We start from the raw sequence: 8,380 nt of genomic DNA on the forward strand, positions 1-8,380 counted from the left end.
AATGACCTAAAATGATTTAATCAACAGTGTTGTGATGATTGAGTAGTCATTGTATAAAACTAAGGTGGATTCCTGTATAAAAATTCATTTCAATTATGCTAAAGATAAAAATAAATGGAAATAGAAAAGAGAAACATAAAGGAAAGAAAGAATGAATTTTATATTACATAATGAGGAAAATCTTTTTAAGCAAGCTATGAAAATAAGGAGTCATAAAGAAAAATACCAACAAATTAGATTTTGTAAAAATGAATAACTTTGATATGACAAGAGGGGGGGGGGAAGCAAACAGAATCAAAAAGACAAATGAAGATCTGTGAGATGAAGGGTTTTCAGCTTATGTAACATATATGGGCTAATTTCTTTAACAGACAAAGAGGTCTTACAGATTAATATGGAAAAGCTGCTCACAGCAAAACATCAAGTAATAGATGTCGAGAACCACACCCAAACACCATGAAAATCATCAAATGATGGCCAACTGAAGTCACAGAAAAGAAGCCCAACATATCTTTCTTTACCTGTCAGAATGGCAAATATTTAAAGGGTGGGCAATACCCATTGTTTGGATGGGTGAAGAAGCATATTGAAAACTGCTGGTAAAATGTAGGTTTGGGTGATTTAAAAGAATCTATTGACATTAAAATGCACACTCTCTTCAAACAAGTGATTCTACACTGAAGTTTATTGATAAACAGGAACAACTACACAAAAATGTATCTACAATGATGTTCATTTCATCTTTATTGGTAATAATAAAAAAACATGAAATAAGCTAAATGTTTATGTAGACAACTAGATAAACACTTTATGGAAGAGCTGTTCAACTGACTCATGTGGAAAATTTAAAATACTAGTACAGAAACTCCTTGGCCTAAAATGGGGTTACATCTCAATGAACCCATTATGAAAATATGCTAAGTTAGGGCCAGCATTTTGGCTAGCAGCTTAAGCAGCTGTCTGCAACTCCAGCATCTATTATGGATGCTGGTTTCAGTCCTGGCTGCTCCACTTCTGATCCAAACCGCTGCTAATGGCCTGGGAAAGCAGCACAGAATGTCTCAAATGGTTGGGTTCCTACACCAATGTGGGAGATGGGATAAAGCTCCAGGCTCCAGGCTTTGGCCTAGCCCAGCCCTGGCCATTGTGGCCATTTGGGGAGTGAACCAGCAAATGGAAGATCTCTCTCTGTCTCTCCCTCCTGTGTAACTCTGTGTTTCAAATAAATAAAATAAATCTTTTTTAAAACAACATAATTTATATTAAGAAAAAACAATAACCTAAGTGGAACACACCAGCGCTGGAACGCGAGGTGAGCTGAACCTCAATAGCCCGAGACACCAGCGGGAAAGCGGAAAGATGAGATTAGAGGGAATGAGGCTTGAAACTCCGTGGGGAAAAGTTCACCAGGCTAACTGGAAGAGAGAGAGAGAGAAAAAAAAAAAGTGACCGGTACGGACACGAGTTTCTCTCTCTCTCCGCTCACCTCTCAACGTCGAGCAAGACAAAGAACAGGCGCCATTTTGGACATACGTCATAAGCAGGGCGACCTCAGGTCTGCACCGGCTCTGAGCCTAGCAGAAAACCCTGACTCTGGGGGGGTGAAATAACAGGAGATTAGGATCTAACTTGGCAACCCAGTGGGAGACTGCAGGAGAATTGGAGCCCATGATGAGGGCAGCACAGATTCCCTCTGTGGGGTCCTTGGGAAAGAGCTTCCGATCTCTGGCTCCTGTGGGTATATCATTCGCCTGCTAACTACCTCCAATTCCGTTCAGCTGTGCAGAATTACTTCCCTTTTGAATCAAAAAAAAAAAAAGAAAGAAAGAAAGAAAGAAAGAAAGAAAGAAAGAAAGAAAGAAAGAAAGAAAGAAAGAGATTTACCACGCCTAACCTGGGAGTGTCATCTTTGACACACCCTCAACCCTGAGGAACCAAACAGAGCTCTCAGGCCACACCCATCTGAAACCTCTAAGGCTCCATCGAAAGCAGACAGCCCACTTAATCTAGACTCATAGTATAACAAGGAAAAACACCACAGTGAAGAAACCAAATATCTCCAACATGCCAAACAACAAACGCAAAAACTGAGGTAACAAGAACAAGGAAGACACTATGACGCCCCCAAATGAAAAAGACACCCCAATTCAAGATTATGAAGATGATGAGATAGAAGAAATGCAAGAAGCGGATCTCAAAAAATTGATAAGAACATTAAGAAGTTCTCAAAAACAAATTCTTGAACAACAGAAATCCCTAATGGACAAGATAGAAAAGCTCACTCGTGAAAATGAAATATTAAGGAGGAAGCAAAATGAAATGAAACAACTAGTAGAACAAGAAACTGTGATAGTGACGAGAAACCATAATGAAATGAAGAATTCAATAGATCAAATGACAAACACATTAGAGAGCCTTAAAAACAGAATGGGCGAAGCAGAAGAGAGAATGTCGGACTTAGAAGACAGAGCACAGGAAAGTATACAGTCAAACCAAAGAAAAGAAGAAGAAATTAGAAATCTAAAAAATATCGTCGGGAATCTACAGGATACTATTAAAAAACCTAACATTTGGGTTCTAGGAGTTCCTGAAGGCATGGAGAGGGAGAAAGGATTAGAAGGCCTTTTAAGTGAGATACTTGCAGAGAACTTCCCGGGTCTGGAGAAGGACAGAGACATCCTAGTACAGGAAGCACACAAATCCCCAATAAACATGACCAAAAGAGATCCTCACCACGACATGTTGTAATCAAACTCACCACAGTGAAACATAAAGAAAAGATTCTAAAATGTGCAAGAGAGAAACGTCAGATTACTCTCAGAGATCTCCAATTAGACTCACAGCTGACTTCTCATCAGAAACCCTACAAGCTAGGAGGGAATGGCAAGATATAGCCCAGGTACTAAGAGAGAAAAACTGCCAGCCCAGAATATTATATCCTGCAAAGCTCTCATTTGTGAATGAAGGTGAAATAAAGACCTTTCATAGCAAACAGAAATTGAAAGAATTTGTCGCCACTCGTCCAGCCCTGCAAAAGATGCTTAAAGATGTGTTACACACAGAAACACAGAAACATGGTCACCAATATGAAAGAAGGTAAAGAAAGGAAACCTCACAGCAAAAGATCACAGGAAGCTCAATTTCTCTTTGACACAGAATTAAACTCTGATGCTCTGTTAAAGCAATGTGTTAAAGTAATCTATTATGTTCTCTTGATGTCTGTTAAATTCTAATTGTTCAAAAACAGCACATTAAAGACAGAGATCCTACATGATATTTTTTTAAAAAATTGATTAATTTTCTATGCAATTTCCAATTTAACACCAGGTTGGTTTTTTTTTTCCATTTTCAATTATCTTTATATACGGAAGATTGATTCAGTATATACTAAGTAAAGATTTCATCAGTTTGCACCCACACAGAAACACAAAGTGTACAAATACTGTTTTAGTATTAGTTATAGCATCACTTCACATTGAGTAGTAGTTTTACCATTAATTCGCATAGTAGAACACATTAAGGACAGAGGTCCTACATGGGGAGCAGGTGTACAGTGACTCCTGTTGTTGATTTAGCAATTGACACTCTTATTATGACAATCACCTGAGTTTCTTGTCATGAGCTGCCAAGGCTATGGAAGCATCTTGAGTTCACTAACTCCAATCTTCTTTAGACAAGGTCATAGTCAAAGTGGAAGTTCTCTCCTCCCTTCAGAGAAAGGTACCTCCTTCTGTGATGGCCCGTTTTTCAGCTGGGATCTCACTCACAGAGATCTTTCATTTAGGTCATATTTTTTTTGCCACTGTGTCTTGGCTTTCCATGCCTGAGAAACTCTCATGAGCTTTTTAGCCAGATCCAAATGCTTTAAGGGCTGATTTTGAGGCCAGAGTGCTGTTTAGAGCATTTGCCATTCTATGAATCTGCTGTGTATTCTGCTTCCCATATAGGATCATTCTCTCCTTTTTAATTCTATCAATTATTATTTGCAGCCACTGGTCTTATTTATGTAATCCCTTTGATATTTGATCCTATCTTTTTGATCAATTACATACTTAAACTGATCACTTTAACAAGTAAGATGGCATTGGTACATGCCACCTTGATGGGACTGAAATGGAATTCCCTGGCACGTTTCTAGCTCTACCATTAGGGGTAAGTCCCAGTGAGCATGTGCTGAACTGTATATCTCCTCCCTCTCTTATTCCCACTCTTATATTTAACGGGGATCATTTTTCAGTTAAATTTAAACACCTAAGAATAATTGTGTGTTAACTAAAGAGTTCAACCAATGGTATTAAGTAGAACAAAAAGTACTGAAAGGAATAAACTAGTAAGTTGTTTCTCGACAGTCAGGACAAGGGTTGATCAAGACATTGTTTCTCATGGTGTCTATTTCACTGCAAAAGGTTCCCTTTTGGCTGCTCAATTAGTTGTCACCGATCAGGGAGAACATATGATATTTGCCCCTTTGGAACTGGCCTATTTCACTCAGCATGATGTTTTCCAGATTCCTCCATTTTGTTGCAAATGACCAGATTTCATTGTTTTTTAGTGCTGTATAGTATTTTATAGAGTACATATCCCATAATTTCTTTATCCAATCTACTGTTGATGGGCATTTAGGTTGATTCCAGGTCTTAACTACTGTGAATTGAGCTGCAATAAACATTGAGGTGCAGACAGCTCTTTTCTTTGTCAATTTAATTTCCTTTGGGTAAATTTCAAGGAATGGGATGGCTGGGTTGTATGGTAGGATTATATTCAGGTTTCTGAGAAATCTCCAAACTGACTTTCATAGTGGCTTAACCAGTTTGCATTCCCACCAACAGTGGGTTAGTGTCCCTTTTTCCCCACATCCTTGCCAGCATCTATTGTTAGTAGATTTCTGTGTGTAAGCCATTCTAACCGGGGTGAGGTGAACCCTCATTGTGGTTTTGATTTGCATTTCCCTGATTGCTATTGATCCTGAACATATTTTCATGTGTCTGTTGGCCATTTGGATTTCCTCTTTTGAAAAATGTCTATTGACATTCGGATCTGGCTAAAAGGTCCACGAGAGTCTCACAGGCATGGAAAGCCATGACATGGTGGCAAAAAACAATCTAAATGAAAGATCCTGGTGAACAAGAACGCAGCAGAAGGAACAGGCCATCAAAGAGAGAGGCGCCTTTCTCTGAAGGGAGAAAGGAACCTCCACTGTGATATGGACTTGACTAAACAAGTTCAGAGTCGGTGAACTCAAGGGGTTTCCATAGCCTAGACAGCTCATAGCAAGAGTCTCGGGTGATTGCTGATGTCATAAATAAGAGTGCCAATTGTTAAATCAACAACGGGAGTCACTGGGTACATGCTCCCCACATAGGATCTCTGTCCTTAATGTGTTTTACTATGAAACATAAAAACACTACTAGTCGAAGAGTACCCTATACCTTGTGCAGTTGTGTGAGTGCAGCCTGTTGAAATCCTTGCTTAGTATATACTAAGTTGATCTTCAGTATATGAAGGTAATTGAAAATGAAACTTGATAAAGGGCGGGATGGGAGATGGAGAGGGGAGGGCCACGGGAGGGAGGGAGGTTGGGGGGGAAGCCACAACAATACAAAAGTTGCACTTTGTAAATTCACATTTATGAAATAAAAAAAAAAAGAAAAGAAAAATGTCTATTGAGGTCCTTCACTCATCTCTTAAGTGGGTTGTTTTGTTGTTGTGCAGTTTCTTGATCTCTTTGTAGATTCTGGTTATTAAACCTTTATCAGTTGCATAGTTTGCAAATATATTTTCCCATTCTGTTGGTTGCCTCTTCACTTTCCTGACTATTTCTTTTGCAGTACAGAAACTTCTCAATTTGATGTAATCTCAATTGTTAATTTTGGCTTTGACTGCCTGTGCCTCCAGAGTCTTTTCCAAGAAGTCTTTGCCTGTGCCTATACCTTGCAGGGTTTATCCGATGTTCTCTAATAATTTGATGGTGTTGGGTCCTAGATTGGTACAAGATTGCTTTAGCTATTTGAGGTCTCCTGTGCCTCTGTATGAATTTCAGCATCATTTTTCCAGATCTGAGAAGAATGTCTTTGGTATTTTGATTGGTATCGCATTGAATCTGTATATTGCTTTGGTGAGAATGGATATTTGATGATACTGATTCTTCCAATCCATGAGCATGGAAGATTTTTCCATTTTTTGGTATCCTCTTCTATTTCTTTCTTTAAGATTTTGTAATTCTCATCTTAGAGAACTTTGACATCCTTGGTTAAGTTTATTCCAAGGTATTTGATTGTTTTTGTAGCTATTGTGAATGGGATTGATCTTAGAAGTTCTTTCTTGGCTGTGGCATCGCCTGTGAATACAAAGGCTATTGATTTTTGTACATTGATTCTATATCCTGTTACTTTGCCAAACTCTTCTATGAGTTCCAATAGTCTCTTAGTAGAATTCCTTGGATCCCCTAAATAAAGAATCATATCATCTGCAAAGAGGGATAGTTTGAGTTCTTCCTTCCCAATTTGTATCCCTTTAATTTCTTTTTCTTGCCTAATAGCTCTGACTAGAACTTCCAGAACTATATTGAAGAGCAGTGCTGAGAGTGGGCATCCCTGTCTGGTACCAGATCTCAGCGGAAATGCTTCCAACTTTTCCCCATTCAATAGGATGCTGGCCGTGGGTTTTTCATAAATTGCTTTGATTGTGTTGAGGAATGTTCCTTCCATACCCAGTTTGCTTAGAGTTTTCATCATGAAAGGGTGTTGTATTTTATCAAATACTTTCTCTGCGTCTACTGAATCATATGGTTTTTCTTCTGTAGTCTGTTAATGTGGTGTATCACATTGATCGATTTGCGCAAGTTGAACGATCCCTGCATACCAGGGATAAATCCCACTTGGTCTGGGTGGATGATCTTTCTGATGTGTTGTTGCATTCTATAAGCCAGAATTTTATTGAGTATTTTTGCATCTATGTTCATCAGGGATATTGGTCTGTAATTCTCTTTCAATGCTGCATCTTTTTCCGGTTTAGGGATTAAGCTGATATTGGCTTCATAGAAAGAATTTGGGAGGATTCCCTCTTTTTCGATTGTTCTGAATAGTTGGAGAAGAATTGGAGTTATTTCTTCCTTAAATGTCTGGTATAATTCAGCAGTGAATCCATCTGGTCCTGGACTTTTCTTTGTTGGGAGGGCCTTTATTACTGATTCAATTTCTGACTCAGTTATCAATCTGTTTAGGTTTTCTTTGTCTTCATGGTTCAATTTAAGTAGGTTTCATGTGTCCAGGAATCTATCCATTTCTGATAGATTTCCCTGTTTGCTGGCATACAAGTCCTTGTAGTAATTTTTGATGACTCTTTTTATTTCTGTGGTATCCGTTGTTACATTCCTTTTTTCATCTCTCATTTTATTGATTTGGGTTTTTCTATTCTTTTTTTAGTTAGTTGGACCAATGGGGTGTCAATTTTGTTTATTTTTTCAAAAAACCAGCTTTTCGTTTGGCTGATCTTTTGTATTGTTTTTTGGATTCAATTCTGTTTATTTCTTCTCTAATTTTAGTTATTTCTCTTCTCCTACTAGTTTTGGATCTGATTTGCTGCAGTTTTTCTACATTCCGGAGATGCACTGAAAGCTCATTTATTTGGTGCCTTTCCAATTTCTTGATGTAGGCACCTATTGATATACACTTCCTTTTTAACACTGCTTTTGCTGTATCCCATAAGTTTTGATATTTTGTGTTGTTATCCTCATTTACCTCCAGAAAGTTTTTGATTTCTCTTTTGATTTCTTCTATGACCCATTGTTCATTCAGGAGCATGTTGTTCAATCTCCATGTGTTTGCATATGCTCTAGGGATTCCTGAGTGGCTAATTTAAAGCTTCATTCCACTGTGGTCTGAGAAGCTGCATGGTATGATTCTAATTCTTTTGAATTTGCTGAGACTTGCTTTATGGCCTAGGATGTGGTCAATCCTAGAGTAGGTTCCATGTACTGCTGAGAAGAATGTAAATTCTTAAAGTGTAGATATCTGTTAGATCCATTTGAGCTATAGTGTCATTTCAATCTATTGTTTCCTTGTTTATCTTCTGTCCGGTTGATCTGTCTATTTATGAGAGTGGAGTATTGAAGTCCCCCAGTACTATTGTATTGGGGTCTAAGTCTCCCCTTTAAGTCCCTTAAAAAATCTTTTAAGTAAGCTGGTGCCCTGTAATTAGGAGCTTATACATTGATAAGCATTATATCTTCCTGTTGAATGGATCCCTTAATCATTATATAGTGCCCCTCTTTGTCTCTCTTAACAGTTTTTATGCTAAAGTTTATTTTGTCTGATATTAAGATGGCTATGCCAGCTTTTTTTTTTGGGTTTCTGTTGGCATGGGATATCTTTTTCCAACC

The sequence above is a fragment of the Lepus europaeus genome, chromosome 13 (assembly GCF_033115175.1).
Source record: "Lepus europaeus isolate LE1 chromosome 13, mLepTim1.pri, whole genome shotgun sequence".
NCBI classification, from domain to species: Eukaryota; Metazoa; Chordata; class Mammalia; order Lagomorpha; family Leporidae; genus Lepus; species Lepus europaeus.